Here is a 17,405-nt window from a genome sequence, read left to right on the forward strand (position 1 = left end):
GAAGCGGTGGCACCCGGGGCACCCGGGGACAGCCACCTGTGGCACCCGCGGGATGTCCCCTCCTCCCGCAGCAGCATCCGCTTCCTCCGCCAGGGGAGGGGACAGCGACGCTGCCCTGCCCGGAGGGGCCCCCCCGCACCCCGCAGTGCCACCCCGCAGTGCCACACCTTGGGGACACTGCAGAGCCGAGCCCTGGCACGGGGGACAGCCCGGTGACAGCCAGACCCCCTCGCTCCTGGCGGGGCAGAGGGGGAAGGAGCCCGCAGGCTCCATCCGGCGAGGAGGGGGGAAAAAACGTGGGGAATAAACGTGGGGAGAATAAAAGTGGAGGGAATGTCCTGGAAAAGGAGCAGGAAAACGCCCAGGAAGCGCTGGTGCCTCACGGAGCGTGGCAGCAGCAGCGCTGTGCCAGGGAAACTGAGTCACCAGCCCGGTGACAAAGCGAGTGACAAAGCGAGTGACAAACCAGGCACGGAGCAGTGACGGAGCCCAGGGCGCGGGGCTGGAGCTGCAGTCCGGGAATTCCTGCGGGAATTCGCTGTTGGGATCCGGCCCCTGAGGCTGCTCCTCGCCAGCCCCCGCGGGCAGGGCAGGGTCCCCATGTCCCGCATCCCGGCGGGTCCCGCAAGTGACAATTCCCGACTCCCACGAGTGACAATTCCCGTTTCCCACGAGTGAGAATTCCTGTTTCCCAAGCGGCTTCTCCGCACCTCCCCTGTCCACGACATTGGGCTGGGGACAAGGGAGGGGACACGCCACAAGCCACCAGCTACCGCAGGCTCAGGGTGCCACAAGAGCCGCTGGCCCCGCGGTGTCACCACCACCGGCGATGTCACCGTCACCCACGGTGACAGCCCCGTAGTATTTCCTCCCACAGGGCTGTGCCAGGCACACCATTCCCGGTGCCAGCAGCGCAGCCACGGGGCTGCCACGTGCAGGGCACAAGGCTGGGGCCTGTCCCCAAACCGGCTGTCACCCCCTTGGCCGCAGACCTTCGTCCCCACGCAGGTGACACCAAAGGCCACCAGAGCATTGTCCCACGCCTGGCTATGTCACACCATCCTCCTCTCCTTCCTCCTGCCAGGTTAAGAGGAGGGATGGCAGCAGGGCCAAGGTCACGGTGAAAGCAGCAGGAAAAGGCAGGAGGAGGTGACATTCCCCAAAATGAATGTCCCTGCCGCCATCCTGCGGGGCACTCACGCGGCCGCCGCCACCACCCCGCTCATTCCAGCTGCTCTGGCTCCCTTTTTGCTCCTATTTTGCCTCCTGCTAATTGACGTTGGAAAACTGCTGGGTTTTGGCGTGCCCAAGGCAGCAATTAACTCCTGCAAAGGGCAGGGAAGAGGCTGGAGGCGGAACGCTGGGCACGGCCTTGGCATGGATGCAGCGCTCCACGACGCGGCTCCTCAAATCCCTCTGCCCTGAGCCCCAAAATCTACACCCCTGAGCCCCCAAACCCACAGCCCTGAACGCCAAACCCCCCGGCTCTGAGCCTGCTGCCACCAGGGGCTGTGACAGCTCTGGTTTGTGCTGTCCAGGCCTCCAAAATCGTCACATCCACGTGCCAAAGCCACCGGCGCAGCTGGCGGTGCCGGGGGTCAGGAATCTGCCCTCGCCCCCAGCCGGGGCTTCCCCGAGCCTCAGGGTGCAGCAGCCCAGGAATTCCATGGGGGTGGAAGCAAAGGAAAAGCAGGGAGCCTCCAGGCGAGCTGTCAGGGGGAATGTTTCCATCTAAGGCCTTGGTATTTCTCTGGCGGCGCCTGCACTAAATCAGCGCCGCTCCTCTCATTATTCTCTCGTGCTTTACAAGGTAGCAGGGCCGGTGCAGGAATGCAGGAGGATGGGGAGCAAAACCAGCCTCTCCTGCAGCAGCAAACACCTGCAGGCCTCACCCTCTGCAGGGGCACAGCATCCCCTGGGCAGCCCCTCTGCCACCTCCCCAGCAGCTCTGGTACTTTTAACACCAAATGGTTTTGTTTGTGATCGTCTGATCAGCAAAATCAGACAATATGGCTCTCAAAATCAGAGAATGTGGATGTCACACCTGAGTGTAACATCTAGAGGACAGTAAAAGACATGTAGATGTGGTGCTGTAGCGTTGGATTTGGTACTGCTGGCTTAAAGATTGGACTTGACAATCTTAAAGATCTCTTCCAGCTTCAACAGTTCCGTGATTCTACACAGGAGCCCTCAGGTAGGGAGGAGCTGGGCTGCTTTGCTCTTTGCTCTGCATCTGTCCCTCTCTCCCCAAATTCTCCTGGTCCCTGGAGGTGACAGTGGCACAGCCCTTGGGAGGATTGTCCTGGATGCCAGCACGAGGTTTTGTCCACTCCTCCATCCCACCTGGCACCAGGAAATGGGCTCTTCCCAGCCTGGGAGCACTGGGAAGCCACCACGGGGTGATGTGGCAGCAGCTGGCACACAGTGGGTGACTCCTCTCTCCTCCTTTCCCTTCCCTCCAGGTGGATCTGCTGCAGGGAGGTGTCCAGAGCAGCATCTCCCACCCCACTACCCCTTCCACCTCCCATCCCTCCTCCAGACCTACCCTGCGCTTGGCTTAGCTCTGATTCACAGCCCAGAGCGAGTCCAAAGCCGAGCTTTGGGATTTGGACAGCTTGGAATCGTGGAGCAGGACCGGAGGATGAAAACAAGGCAGCAAAGCAGGCCCTGGGGCTGCTCTGGCAGCACTCCAGGATGGACACGGAGCAGTGGCCACATCCCAGCCCTGGCAGAGTCCCTGTCACACCTGGCCAGCAGGGAGGTGACACCGAGAACCCTGGCAGGATGGGGATCCCATTCGCAGGGAGATGCTGCAGCCCCAGCAGTTGGATGCTGTCCTGGGAGGCCCCTGAGGAGCAGGAGAGGCCAGGGAAAGGCTGGGGGCAGTGTCTGAGCTGGCCAGGCTGGAGCAGAGGCCACAGGGCCGGGAGGGTGCTGAGGGCAGGAGGGAGGAGCCCAGAGCCCTCTGCTCCAGAGCCGCTCCTGGGCACAGCCCCAACCAGGATTTTGGGTTTTGGATCCCAGGACACTCCTTAGGCAGGAGTTGGGGCAGAGTCTGGGTTATCCCACCACTCCCAGCTCTCCCCAACCAGGATTTTGGATTTTTTGGATCCCAGGACACTCCTTAGGCAGGAGCTGGGGCAGAGTCTGGGTTATCCCACCATTCCCAGCTCTCCCCAACCAAGGATTTTGGATTTTTTGGATCCCAGGACAGCAGGATTTTGGCAGGAGCAGGGGCAGAGCCAGGGTTATCCCAGCCCAGGGCAGGGATGCTCCTACCATTCCCAGCTCTCCCATGGGATGGGGCAGCCCAGGAGCAGTTGGTGTCCAGCTCATCTCCCCACACACCTGAGCACGGCCCCAAACAGCAGAGATCCCGCCAATCCCAACTCCCACCTTCCCACATCCCCTTCAGAAAGCACAGGAATTTTTAAACTCAGCTTAAATTAAATCAAACCCAGAGCACGGGCAGTCTGAGAGGGAAAACAACACTCGGAGGACAGGAGAGCCACCGGGCAGGACAGGAGGACACAGGCACGGTATTTTTAGCAGGATTACACAGGGACAGGGGATTCCTACCCCGAAGATCCCTGGGGGATGAAAATCGGGCCCGTCACTTCCTCCAGCAGCAGCAGCCAGGGGAAGCATCTGCTGCTTGGGGCAGGCAGCAGGAGGAGAGGGGCAGCCCGTGGGTTTTGGGGTGCCCAGGACACCCCAGGACAGCGGGGGGCACCTGGTGGCTCACCTTGTCACCGCCGGAGCCGCTTCCTCTTCCCTGCTCCGTGAAGAATCCCGTGGAAAGAAAACCCAAACTGGCAGCAATCCCTCCCAAAAATCCCCCTCTGGGGAAACTGAGGCAGGAGAGGCAGGGCTGCTGGGACACCACAGGGCAATTGGGGGATCCCCTAAAGCTGGGGATGCGCCAGTAGGGGATCCCCAACAATTCCAGATGTGCTGCAGGGGAACCCAGACAATTCCAGAGCGGGAAGGGCACCCCAGCACTCGGCTCCCGAGGGTGGCAGCAGCCCTGGGGACACGGGGAAGGGCTGGGGACAGCAATGCCCCTCCTGCCACCGCCACCACGTGAGCCGGGATGGGTGTCCCTGCTCCCAGCTCCGAGAATTCCCGCTCTGGATCACATCCCTGCCGGCCACCCTGTAACTCCTGCCAGCCCGGCTAGCTGGGATCCCTCTCCCCACACTCCTCCAGCCCTAAATCCATATTTTCCCATCAAAAAAAATAAACAACCAAAAAACCCGAAGCCTAGCAGGGATTTTCTAAGCCAGCAACAAGGGATGGGAGAGGGGTAAAAAAAATTAAATTAAATAATAAAAAGAAAGGCTGCAAGCACTTTTCGCTGCTGCAAAGGGTTAAAAAAATAAAGTCGGGAAAAGCGATAGGAAAAACACACGCGGCTCCCAGGGAAGAGCGCGCCGGCTGCTCCCGTTTCCCTTCCCAACATGCCCTGCTCCTGGGAAAGTGTGGGCTGTTTTCCATATATAACTGCGAACTGTTCCATGCAGTAAGAAGTCTAATTAAAGGGAGCCAGGCGAGCAGGGGGAAGGCAATATTTATCCCGGAGAAAAGAACCCCCATCCTCAAAAATCCTTAAATGGAGACCCCCCCCCTCGGCCAGTAAGGGGGAAATAAAAAAGATAAGAAAAAGTTCCGTGGTGGTGGTGTGGAGATCGGAAAAAAAAAAAAAGAAAGGAAAGGAAAGGAAAAAAAAAACAGGCGGGAGAGGCAAATCAGAGCTTGGAAAATATGGAGAAATAGGAGGGGAGAGCCAGATGGGCCAGGAGAGCACGGGGAGGGGCAGGGCAAGGGGAAGGGAAAGCTCCTCTGAGCTGGGATGAGCTGGGAGGGGGCACAGCCACCCCCGGGAGCCTCCCAGGGTCCTCCTTCCCCGGCCCCTCGAGGTGGGAGAAGCGAGGAGTTGAGCAAACAGCAGGAATCAGCTTGGAAAATAAATATGGGAGGGAATCTAGGCGGGCGGGAAGGGGCTGGGGGTGGGAAATGCCTGGAGGCACCGTGAGGGATCCAGGGTGGGTGGGAGAGGCGGGGAGGGAAGGGGCACCACGCTGGGCACCCACCCTGGGCATCCCCCCACTCAAGGGGTGACCCACAGGGTCTCACCCACCCCAACACCCCGGCCCAGCTGAACCCCACCGGTGTTTTGGAGGAAATGTCTCTGAGGGATGGAAAAAACCTTGGAAAAACCCTGGATGTGCTTTTGAGAGGAGCTTTGTTCGAGCTGCGCTTCCCACCAGCGCCAGGCACTGCCCTGATCCAGAGCAGGCACCACACTCCCGGTTTGGGGGGAGTCAGAGCAGTTAAAAACCGTTAGCGGGCTTTAATTAAGTGCTGATTATATGAGCTGGGGAGAGGCACCAACACCACCACCACCATCATCATCATCATGGGCAGTTATTCCAACTGGATGGGGCTCTTTGCTCCCTAAAATTGCACTTTGTCCTGCTGCCACCCTGCAGACACCCGGATCTGGAGCTGTGGAGTTTGGGGTGTCATTCCCAGGCCTGCCAATCATTCCCACCCCTGTCAGCCATTCCCAGCCCTGACATTCCCAGCCCTGACATTCCCAACCCTAATATTCCCAACCGTGTCATTCCCAACCCAGACATTCCCAGACTTGTCATTCCCAACCCTGACATTCCCAGCCTTGTCAGTCATTCCCAACCCTGACATTCCCAACCCTGACATTCCCAACCCTGACATTCCCAACCCTGTCAGTCATTCCCAACCCTGGCATTCCCACCTCCACACCCCGCCCTGCAGCCCGGCACAGTCCTGACCTGCCATCCTGTTTATGCCACATCCAACCCCACGTGTTCCCTCCTCCCAGCACCTCCCAGCTGCACCAGTAACCCTGGCAAACTGGGATATCCCTTCCCTCACATAGATACATCATGTCCCTACAAGGAGGACTGGGGCCTTCCATGGCCCCAAAGCCAGGCTTTGCCATAAATCCCAGCTCCCCAAAAAACCCACCTGCAGTGATGCTGGGATGCAATCCCAGAATGGTTTGGGACGAAATAGACCTTAAAGCTCATCCCATTCCATGGGCAGGGACACCTCCCACTATCCCAGGGTGCTCCAAGCCCAGCCTGGCCTTGCTAGGACAAGCTCAACCTCAGACACAACAGTGATGGTGCTGCCGGGGATGCTCACACCCCAAATAACATCCCCCAAAACCCCACAGCCTCTGCCCAGCCTCCAAACAAAGCAGCCCTGGGGTCACCCGAGGTGACAGTGGCCACCAGCCCCTGTGTCCTGGCAGGAGCTGGGGCTGTGGGAGGCTCTGGCACGGCCCGACCCCAGGTGGGGCTCTAAGCACCAGCGCTAATCCAGGGATAATTGCGGCTTTAGCAGCGATAGGGCCCAGATTAGTGGGGAAATCCCGGTGTTAGGGGCACCGAGCTGGCACCGAGCGGCCACGGAGCCAAGGGAGAGACGGATCCCGGGAATAGAGAGAGGGATCTATGGGAATATAGCAAGGGATCCCGGGAATGGAGTGAGGGATCTCAGGAATGGAGTGAGGGATCCCAGGAATACAGCGAGGGATCCACAGGGATACAGAGAAGAATCCTGGGAATACAGTGAGGGATCCCGGGAATATAGTGAGGGATCTGCGGAATACAGTGAGGCGTCCATGGGATACAGCAAGGGATCCACAGGAGTACTGTGAGAGATCCCAGGAACACAGTGAGGGATTCATGGGATACAGCAAGGGATCTGTGGGAACACAGTGAGGGATCTCCCCGGACACTGGCGCCCAGCACGGACACACACACCCGTGGCTCAGGGTGTGATTCCCGCTCCCCATCCCAATGGAAAAATGCCAAACCCACGGGCAGGATTCCCCTCCAGCCCAGCTGTCCCGCCCAGGATTGCTCTGCCTGCTGGAATCCCCTCCATCCCCAAGGCTTTGTTTCCTCTTCCCTTCCCCAGCATTTTCTCTGCAGTATCAGGGGCCTTCCTCATCCTCTCCATCACCTCCCACAGAGCCCAGGCAGGGGCTGGGCAGGGGGGTTTGCTCCTGGAATAACGAGGAGAGCGGGAATGAAGGGTGGGAGCTCGGACTGGGGTTGTCCAGCACTGTTTGGGATCCCCCAGCACTGTTTGCGTTCCCTCAAAACTATTTGGGATCCCTCAGAACTGTTTGGGGTCACCCAGAATCGTCTGGAGTCCCCCAGCATTGTTTGGGATCCTCCAGCACTGTTTAGATTCCCCCGAAATTATTTGGGATCCCCCAGTACTGTTTGGGATCCCCCAGAACTGTTTGGGATCCCTCAGAATTGTTTAGGATCCCCCAGAACTGTTTGGGGTCCCCCAGCACCACCTTGGCTGCTCCCACACTCAAGGGGAGGCAGGTCCCGGGTGAGGAGGCTGAGATTTGGGAAAATCCCTCTGCTCCCTGCTGGCTTTTCCTGGATCCCTTCCCAACGGCCCTGTTCCCAAAGGATCACCCCAAGAGGGGACAGATCCCAGCCAGGTCCCAGGGACTGAGACACAACAAGGCCGGGCCGCGCAGGCAGCTGCGTCCGGGGGAGTGGGAGGAGGAAGGGAGGCTCCCTCATTGTCCTTCCCAGAGGGAAAAGGGACAGTCCCGAGTCTGGAAGCACCAGGGAACGCCAGGAAACACTTCCAGCTCCTCACTCCAGCCCCTGGGGCCGCAGGGCCCCGTTCCCCCGGCGCTGCAGAAACTCCATCTGCAGCAGCTTCCCGGGATTCCATGCACTTCACGTCCGACTGCAGGAGCCGGAGGATCCCCTGGCTGCTGACCTGCACGGAAACGCCTGGCTGCTGCTGCTGCTGCTGCTGCTGCTGCTGCTGAGGGAGGGGATGCAGGGCGAGGAAAGGCCATTCCTGCAGCCAGCTCTGGGTGGGGGATGCTCCAGCAGGTGCCCGGTGAGGTGAGACAGGCACCAAGCGCATCCAGGGATGGGCAGAGGTGGGAAAACGGTGCCAAGAAGGGAAGCAGGGAATGGGAAGGGATGAAAGGCACAAGGGATCCTCTGCTCCCTGCTGGCTTTTCCTGGATCCTTTCCCAATGACCCTATTCCCAGAGGGGACAGATCCCAGATTCCCAGGTCCAAGGGATGAAAGGTCAGGAGCTGGCACAAGAGAATCCAGCGGTGGATACAGAGCTGGAGCATGGCATGGATGGGTTTTGGGTCCATGGGATGGGCTGTAGCCACTCTGGAGAATCCATGGATAGCAGGACAGCCCCCTCTGGATGAGCTTCCCCCAAAACAGGGAGCAGCATCTCAGCACCCCGCCCCTGGTTCCAGCCCTTTTCACCTCCTCCAGGAGCCCCAACCAGCACCCAGCACACTCCAGTAAATCCAAAATGTCCCTGAGGTGAGAAACCCACGGATTTAACACCCCGTGGAATAGCCAGGCCGGCTCCCAAGGGGCACAGCACACCCTGGGGATGCCAGAGCAGGTAGCAGGATGAGGTTTTTCAGCTGGATTTCCCCAAGGGGATGCTGTTTACTTTCTCCTTCCCCCAGGAAATCTCCTGCTGACTCAGGAAACACCCTCGGGCACAGCTCTGCGGAGAGGAGATGCTTCCCAGCCACAGCTTTGCTCCTTCCTTTCGTTTTTTTGGCCAGTCTGGTTGGGGTCAGATTGGAGAGCAATCAGTCACTTGGGAAATAACACCACTCCAGGCCTCCTCCCTCAAAGAAACCTCAAAAGACAGCATTTAAGGCGAGCTTAATTTGGACAACTAAAAATAGCCAGCACCAGTCACACTGGAAAATGCAGGATGTGGAGTTTCACCCTCTCCCAGCTCCAGCCTGCACCTGGGGGTTTGTGGCCCCCAGCCCCACAGGTTTGTCCCTAGGGATGGCCTGGCTCCCACAGGGAATCCAGCAGGACCCTCTGAGGCCCATCCCAGAGCTCTGCCCGGCTGCTCCGATGAAAGTGTGGGGACCCAAAACTTTCCCAGGCAGGATGTGGTGACTCAGAGCCACGTCTGCAGAGAGGGACACCCAGGAAAGATCCCAGCCACGCTTCCCAGCTTCTCCCAGCCCAGCCAAGTCTCTGATCCCGGCTCCCTGCAGCTGATTCAGCCCCAGGTGAAGGCAGCCAGGCCTGTGCCATCGGGATGAATCCTGGTTGTCATTCCCACTGCTCCAAAGGCTGTCACCCACACTGTGACCCCTTCCAGCCTCGCTCCGGCCATCCTGAGACTCCTCCAGTGCCAGCCTGGCATTCCCAGCTGCCAGCACGGCCACAAATCCAGCCTGCCCTCATTTCCCTGCACTCCCCCTCCTTGCACCGAGCTCTCACTCCTTGCACTAATCCCTCCCTGCTCCAGAGGCAGGAATAATGTTTAACTCAGGTTCACGCCGGAGCACGAGCTCCCTCCCAGCCTGGGTCAGCCCCAGGCATGTCCCCATCACCAAGGCCATGCTGGATCCTTGCTGCTGGCACAGCCACGTGCCTGGTTCCGTCAGGAAGCCCCTCTGGAGCGGGAAGCTCCGGGAAGATCCCGGCTGCCAGCTGCAGCAATCTGTCACGCCGGGGCTGGGACGCAGCCGGGCTGAGCTCTGCAGGTGCCACAAGAATCCCACAGCCGGCAGATCCCACTCAGAGCCATCTGCCCGGGGATCATCCCAAAATCAGGGGGCTTTGACAGAGTAAGGATGAGAGGGGACAGTGCTGGAGGACTGAGCCATCTCCTGGCTCGTCCCGGTGTCCCTGGGCTGCCTGTGGAATGGCAGGAGTGGGAAAGCAGCTTTGCCACCGCATCCTGGGCTGTGCCCCCAGCAGCGCTCCAGCAACACGGGGTTATTTTTGAGAAGGTGGGAAGGGAGGCGAGGAGCTGGAATGCTGTGAGGGCCACGCCACTAAGCCTCTGGAAAAGCTGGAGCCCCTGAGAGGCGAGGCATCGGCATTCCCAAGCAGGAACAAAAGGCGAGAAGCGAAAAGCCGAGGGCATTCCAGGGGCCACGGGGCATTCCAGGGGCCACGGGCACCTCCCGGCCAAGCGAGGGGTGGTGAAGGGACAGTAAAGCTCCAGCTGCTGCAGCAGGGTCCTTAATTAGCATCTCGAGAAACGGCGCCGAAAATCAGACACCTTCTGCCCGAAATCCGAGCCCGGACCTGAAAATCCGATCACCGACCCCGATGCTCAAAGAGCAAAGGTCACTTCCAACCCCACGCAGGCCCTGCCACCGCCCCGCGGGCCTGCGCTGCCCCGCGGTCCCCCCGGAGCCCGGATTCACCCCCTGCCCACCGCCAGCCCCCCCAGACCGAGCAGAGGCAGCACGGTGAGGGCCAGCGGCTTATTTTTAGCCTGGAGAAGGCAGGAGCCGGGAGCAGCCATCCCGAGTCTTGCCCTTGGCATGGGACACGCCGCTGTCCCCCCCGGGCCGCCCGCACCCCGCTGCCCCCCGGCTCTGAAGCGCTGCGTCCCCCCCGGGCTGGCATCACCTCCCCTGGCACGGCTCCTGGGCCCGGGCAGGAGGAGGAGGATGCTGGGCTCAGCCCTGGAGCCGGCCCCGCGGCACAAGGAGCGGGATTATTTACAGCTCCTTAACGGAGCGAGGCAGGGCTGACCTTTCCGAGCCGCAGACAAAGAGGAGATGTCGGGAATCGCTGCTGCGGGACCCTTCCCGGCCCGGCGGGATGAGCGGGGGGCCAGACCCACGCTGAGGGGGGTTCGGCAGCGGGGAGCCGGCCAAGGCCACGGAGAGCCAAGCGCGCTGGGATCCCAGCCTGGGAAAAGGAGGGATCGGATTCCTCCCTCCCCGGCCCCGCCGGACAAACTCTTCCGGGTGGGGACTCCTACGCGCCGCGCTCTGCCCAGGCACAGCTCGCTGCTCCTTCCCGCAGCCCACGGCGGCCCGGCGGCGGCAAAACACGAGGACACGGCACGGAATGGCAAACTCGGGGCTGCTCCTCGCCCCCGGCGCCCCGTTCGGCTCAGCCCAGCTGCCGACTCATCCCTGCCGTGGAAGCGTCGAAGGAAAAGTTTCCCCGTCAGCACAAAACGCCGACACTTGGCCGAAGCTTCCCTTTGGCTGCTGCTGCCCTGGCCAGGAGTTCCCCCCGTTGGGGACAGGCCAGGGCCCGGCCTCGGGTGGCTGCAGTGGGCACGGGTGGCAGGGGACAGGCCTGGTCCTTGCAGTGTGGCACTGGTCCCCTGCGTTCTGGTGTGCCCTGCAGTTCTGTTGGTTCACCTCATTGTCTTTACCTGCAGTGTGGCTGTGTGGCCTGGCCCCTCCTGCAGTGTGGCACTGGTGTGGCACTGGTGTGGCCCAGTCCCTGCAGTGTGGCACTGGTGTGGCCCAGTCTTTGCAGTGTGGCCCTGGTGTGGCCCACTCCCTGCAGTGTGGCCCTGGCGTGGCACTGGTGTGGCCTGGTCCCTGCAGTGTGGCCCTGGTGTGGCCCTGGGGGCTGCCACAGCACCTGGTGCCGCAGGGAAGGGAGGGATTCCCGAAGCCAGGAGCTCTCCCCCCATTGGCACTGGGCAATGGATGATCGATCCCACGATGGATGATCGATCCCACGTCCCTTCCAAATCCCGAAGCTGCGGGATTTGGGCTGCTGGTGTCACAGCTGTGTGTCCCCTCCCCAGCCTGCACCCTCCTGGTCCGTATTTAGGTCCCCATGTAGGACTTGATGCCACGATCCAGAAATCCCTGCCCAGGAGCACCCCATGAAGGTCCCCATGTCCCTCGCCACCAGCCTGGGCCACAGTGGCCTGGTCACCCCCCAGCCCCAAAAGGGAATCCCACAACCCCAATCCCTGATTCCAGGGGCCTCGCTGTGCATCAGCTTCCCACGTTCAAATCTGAGACCCCTCCCAGAAGCTCACAAACGCTGGAGGACTCTGAACTCAGCTCTTACTCACAGAGAGCTCTCCCAGGATTTAAGGTGCTTAATTAGCGGTTTAAAAGAGTCACCAGCTGGGTGGGTGACACTCCAGCGGGTGTCATGCACTCCACAGGGCTCCAGCTTCCCTCCTGTCCCTACCCAGGCTTACCTCGTGTGTTTTTTCCCTTTTCCTAATGATCCAGCAGAGGGGCAGGGTTTATAAGTCCATAGAAACTCTATTATCCCCGTGCATTAAAGCCAAAAGCAACTAATTAAAACATCAAAGTCACAGGGTTCATTAGCTCGGCCTCGGCGCTGGTAGGAGGTGACAGGGATTGTGGCTGTCACCCATTGCTCCCAGGGACCCCAAGGCTGGCCCTGCACCCCAAAACACATTTGCTGTCCCAGTGTCAGTGGGAAAACCAGTGGCTTCCACTGGAAAACCACTGGGCTGGGCAGGATCCTGTCACCTGCCTGTCCCTGTCCCCCAGCTCGTCACCTTTGCCTGTACCAATGTGGAGAGGAGGGAGGTTGGGGACACATCTGCCACCTTTGCCATCAAAGCTGCTTCCCCCAGGAGCATCTCCAGCCCCATCACCACCCATGGGATCCCTAATCCCACCCAGCACAACATGAGGGGGACAGGGATGGGTTCAAATTCCTAGCCCTGCACACCAGATCCACTCCAGTGTGTGAGAACAGTCATTCCTTACTGGGAGTGCTGCAGCATCCCTGGATCCAGGAGGTGCCAGCAAGCCACAGGAGATGGGGGACACCAGGGAAGTGGCACCGCTTGTGGCCACTTCACATCGAAGGGCCTGCATCCATCACCATGGTCACACTGAGCACTGGTCACTTCCACTGCCATGGTCACCTCACACTGAGCACTGGTCACTCTGGTCACTTCCACTGCCATGGTCACACCAAGCACTGGTCACCTCCCATTGCCATGGTCATATGGAGCATGGGTCACTCCCATCCAAGACCTGCATTCCATTGCCATGTTCACACTGACCATCGGTCACCTCCCAGAGGACCCGCACCCATTTCCATGGTCACCCCGTGCCTCCCAGCCGGGGCTCGCTGTCCCTGCCCAGCCGCTCCCGGAGCCCAGCGGGATCCCCGGGCTCTCACCGCAGGTTCTCCGCCGGCTCCTTTCCCAGCAGGGCGCAGCCGTGCCCGGCGGGGAGGAGCCGTGGGCGAGGAGGAAGCCAGAGCTGCCAGCCCTTCGCCGGGCCCTGCGCGGGGAGCGGCAGCAGCAGCAGCAGCAGCAAACGGGCGGCGGCTGCGAGTTCTCCCCACCGCAGGGATTTGGGTCCTCAAATCCCCGCGGGCTCCAACCCGCGCTGCTGGAACTGCGTGTGGCCACTGCGGGAAAACTCCGCTCGTGGCCTAGCAGGGAGGAGAAACAGGAAAATGGGGGAAAAAAACCCAAACCACATAACCCGAAAGAGAAGCGGGGAACGCGCGGAGAACCCGCGGCCCCGGAGAGGGGCGGGCGAGGAAGGAGCGGGCTCGTCTCCCAGGGCTTGGGGACAGGGGGAAACTCCAGCTCAGCTCCACCCCGGCGCTTTCGACTGCTAAACAATAGTGGAGAGGAGCAGCCGTCCCTCCCTGCTCTTACTCATCCTGCCCAAGGAACTGTGCCACCCTTCGGCTGCCCCCGCCCTGCCCGGCCTCTGCCCGGGGGCTCGGGCACGGCGGCTCCGGAGGCTCCCGCAAGGCTCGGGTGACAGCGACAGATTTCCCCCGGGAAAGAGATGCGGACCCACGGCACGCGAGCGGCGAGCCGGCAGCGCAGGGAATTCCCTCCGTCATCATCGCCAGCGGAAAAAAAAAAAAAAAAAAAAAGAAACCAACACCCAACAACAGCCTGCGCCCTCTCAAACCTCTCTACCTACAGCGCTCGCAGCACTTCCCAGCGCTTTTCCAGGCGGGAAGGAAGCGGGGAAGGAGCCGGGGCTCGGGCGGGGAGCGGCAGCCGCGGCCCCGCCGGCGGCCAGGGCGGGACGGGGCCGGAGCCCGCGGGGAATGCGCGGTGCCAGGGCAGGAATGGGGAAGCGCTGCCTCCTGCCCTGGGCGCTTCCCAGCTCCACCTGCCCCATCCCGGCACCGGCACCTTCCCCGTGCCACGGCCATCCACGCACCCGAGGCGATCCAGCCCGGCCCCAGGCAGCCACAGGGTGCAATTCGGCCTCCAAGCCCACCCAGCGCCCACCGCTGAGGAAGGGTCCTGCACCCCTGAGATCCGAGGGGCACCTGCAGCCCCCCAGAGCCGCCAGGCAGCCCGCGGGGAGGGTTCCGGGGGGGTCACCCGACGGGGCAGCCGAGGAGGGAAGCCCACGGCCGGGGAGGGATCCCCGGGGCGCGGCGGGGTGGGGCTGGCGGAGCGCGGGGGCGTCAGCCTCTCTCGCTCATGATTTAATAATTTAGGTGCGTTTCAGTGCTCAGAGAAGCGAAAGATTGAGGGCAGTGTCTGGAGCCAGGCAGGGCGCAGGCAGCGGCGCAAACCCTGCCTTGCCCACGCAGCCCAGGGGGTTTGGGGTGGGGGGCTCAGCTCGGGGTCCCCTGGCCCCAGGACGGCTCTGGGTGCCTCTTGGCGAGCTCCGAGCACTCACCTCCACCCCAGCTCGCTGCCCTCTGCTCCTGCCCGTCCACCCACGTCCAGGGCTGCCGGTCCACGGCCACGGGCAGAAACTGGCTGCACTGGTTTGAGCTTCGCAATGCAAACCCCCACCCAAGCTCAGGTCTCCAGAGATAAGAGCACAATAACCTATTGTCCCTCCTCCCCTCCCAACATCTCCACTCGCCTCTGGCGAAGCAGGGAGGGACCACCCAGCTCCGCACAGTCCCCCCGCCCCCGCCGCCGGGCAGCCCACCGGGGGCACGGACCCACCGAGCCAGGCCAGGGATGCTGGAAGGCTCCGGAGCCGGGGCTGGGATGCAGGGAGAGCGCTGAGGGCAGAGGCAGGAGGAGGCGGACGAGGCCAGAGCCTGGCCGGGCTTCCAATAGATTTCCTGATTTATTTTTTAATTTATTTTCCGCCTCCCCGCTCCTGTTTTCTCTGCCGTGGCTCTGCCCAGCTGGATTGGTGCAGGCAGGAGGGGGACGTGCCCAGCCGTGCCGTGGGCAACCCCCACGCACCTCCCCACCGCATCCCACCCTCCTCACCGCATCCCACCGCCCCCCACCCCAGTCACCCCACTCCAGGCAGGGAGCAGCCCCCTTTTCTATCCCACAGATGGGGAAAAACCACCCCAAACCCACCCACGCAGCACCATCCCCGCTCTGTCCTTGGGCTGCCGCAAGCCCCCCTCCCCTTCCCCCGCCTCTTCCTTCCTCCATCATCCTCATCCTCCTCCTCCCCGCAATGCCACAACTCGCTGCCTCCCCAAAAAATCCAGCAACACGCGCGACCGGGAACCCCCGCGCCCCTCACCAGCCTCCCCAAGGGCGGGCAACAAGTTGTAGGATCCGACCGGAGCGTCCTCGCCCACCCCAAACACCGGGGGGCTGCCGGACTTGCCCCCCACAAGATGTTTGGGGGCTGCACGCCCCGCAGCCGCCCACGCCCCAGAGCGGCCGGACCGCGCTCACCCCATCACCCCACCTCTCCCAAGTGGGATTGGGGTCGGGGGGGTCCCACACCGAGCCCCTCCATGATGTAAGACCCCACGGCGAGTCCCCCCCATCCCACCTGCTGCACTGGGACGGAGCGGGGCGGTGAAATCCCCGCTGCCCGCGCCCCACCCGCCCGGCACAGCGAGGACAGCGATGCTCCCACCCACCCGCACCCCCCGCTCCTACAAAGAACCCCCTCCACGGCCTCCCCACGCCACTCCCGTGCGTCCCCGCAGTGTCCCCAACACCTCCAACCCCCCTGGGGACCCCCGTACCCCGCTGGCGGGGTCACCCCGCGCACTCACCGGCTCCGGTCCCACGGCGCCCGGCTGGCGGCGGAGCCCCCGCGACTGGCCATGGGATGGAGGGGGAGCGGTCCCGGAGCTAACGGGAGAAAACGCTTGTCATGGCAACCCCCGTGCCGTGCGGGGCCGTGCGGGGCCGGGCCGGCGAGGGAGGGGACGGCGGGCAGGGAGGGGGAGGGCTCGTCCCAGCCCGCCGGGGGAGGGGCTCCCTTAAGGTGGCTGCACGCCCCGACGGCTGCTTAAGGGGGACGGGGAAAGGAACTGGGTGAAGGGCACGGCCAGGGGGGACAGCGGGGTGGGAGGACCCCAAACTGGGGCAGGAGCCCATGGGTAGAGTGGGGGGTGCACGGCTGGAAAGGGTGGGGACAGCCGTGGGTAATGGGGGGACACCCCCGGGAAGAATGGGGACATCCCCAGGCAATATGGGAACCCCCAGTCAGGGTGGGGACACCCCCGGGAAGAATGGGGACATCCCCAGGCAATATGGGAACCCCCAGTCAGGGTGGGGACACCCCCGGGAAGAATGGGGACACCCCCAGGTAATATGGGGACCCCCAGGCGGGGTGAGGACTCACAGGCAAGATGGGGAACTCCGGGAAGAATGGGGACACCCCTGGGAAGAATGGAGATCCCCAGGCAGGGTAGGGACACCCGCGGGAAGAATGGAGACACCCCCGGGCAATATGGGGACACCCCCGGGCAATATGGGGACACCCCTGGGCAATTTGGGGACCCCCCGGGAAGAGTGGGGGGATGCACCCCCAGAAAGTTTAGGGACCCCCCAGGACAAGAGAATATTTGCACCCCAAACAGTGGGAGGACCCCACGGGCAGAGCAGGGGGTGCGACCCCAAATAATGTGGGGACTCCCCGGGCAATGTGGGGACCCCCAGGGGCAGTGTGAGCACCCCAAAAAGCGAGGGCACCCTCATGTCCAACCCGCTCCCCACTCCGGGTGTGGGGGAGGCAGAAGGAACTTTGTGACCTGTGGCAAAATTGGGGTTCTTTGTGGGCTTTTAGCGGTTTTGGTGTTGATCCCCAGGTCTGACCCACCCTGTCCCCTCATGGGCCACCATCACCCTGAGAGCCACCGGGGTCCAGCATGACCAACCCCCCTACCCCAAATCCCACCCTCACCCCTTTTTCTAAAGGAACCCGGATAAAATCCCTCATGGAATCCTTCCCAAAGCAGGAAAAGCTCTGGCCTTGCTGCCCACACGCGGTAGCCACGGGCCCAGCAGGGCTGGGAGGGGGCGCCTTCAATAATCCCCTCCCAAGGCCCAGTTTGGCCATTCCACTTCCAGTTAAACCAGTGGAACGGCCACAGCCCCTCATTAGCCCTTCATTAACCCCTCATTAGCGCTCCCAAGGGTTTTTTCCCCCCTTGAGGGCCTGCACCTCCATAATTCCACATCCCCAAGGCCCCCAGGCCCTGAGGTGCTGCACAGGCCAGAGCCAGGCCTGGATGTGGAGCCCAAGGCTGGGAATTCATTTCCATAACATTTTCCAGCAAAATCCCTCCCTCAGCTCACTGGGATGGACCTTCCCGCTCAGCTGAGCTGATCCAGGGGTTGTTTTGGAGCAGGGAATGTTGTTTGGAGTCACCTAAATGACATCAGAGCTGCCCAT

The 17,405-nt window shown here is 62.0% G+C and overlaps 1 protein-coding gene across 5 annotated transcripts in view; it reads right to left on the reverse strand.

Annotated features, from left to right (window-relative positions):
* Positions 1–15,930, reverse strand: part of ATP2B4 (ATPase plasma membrane Ca2+ transporting 4) — a 53,350-nt gene extending 37,420 nt beyond the window's left edge. For 3 of the 5 annotated variants that reach the window (XM_030965580.1, XM_030965585.1, XM_030965584.1), the window contains exon 1: positions 15,778–15,930. The gene's annotated coding sequence lies outside the window, so the exon portion shown is untranslated. Of the gene's footprint in view, positions 1–3,745; positions 4,196–10,590; positions 10,805–15,777 lie in introns of those variants that run through there. The other 2 variants (XM_030965579.1, XM_030965583.1) reach the window with 2 other exon arrangements.
* Between the last annotated feature and the right edge of the window lie 1,475 nt (positions 15,931–17,405).

This window comes from Camarhynchus parvulus, chromosome 26, assembly GCF_901933205.1.
Source record: "Camarhynchus parvulus chromosome 26, STF_HiC, whole genome shotgun sequence".
NCBI classification, from domain to species: Eukaryota; Metazoa; Chordata; class Aves; order Passeriformes; family Thraupidae; genus Camarhynchus; species Camarhynchus parvulus.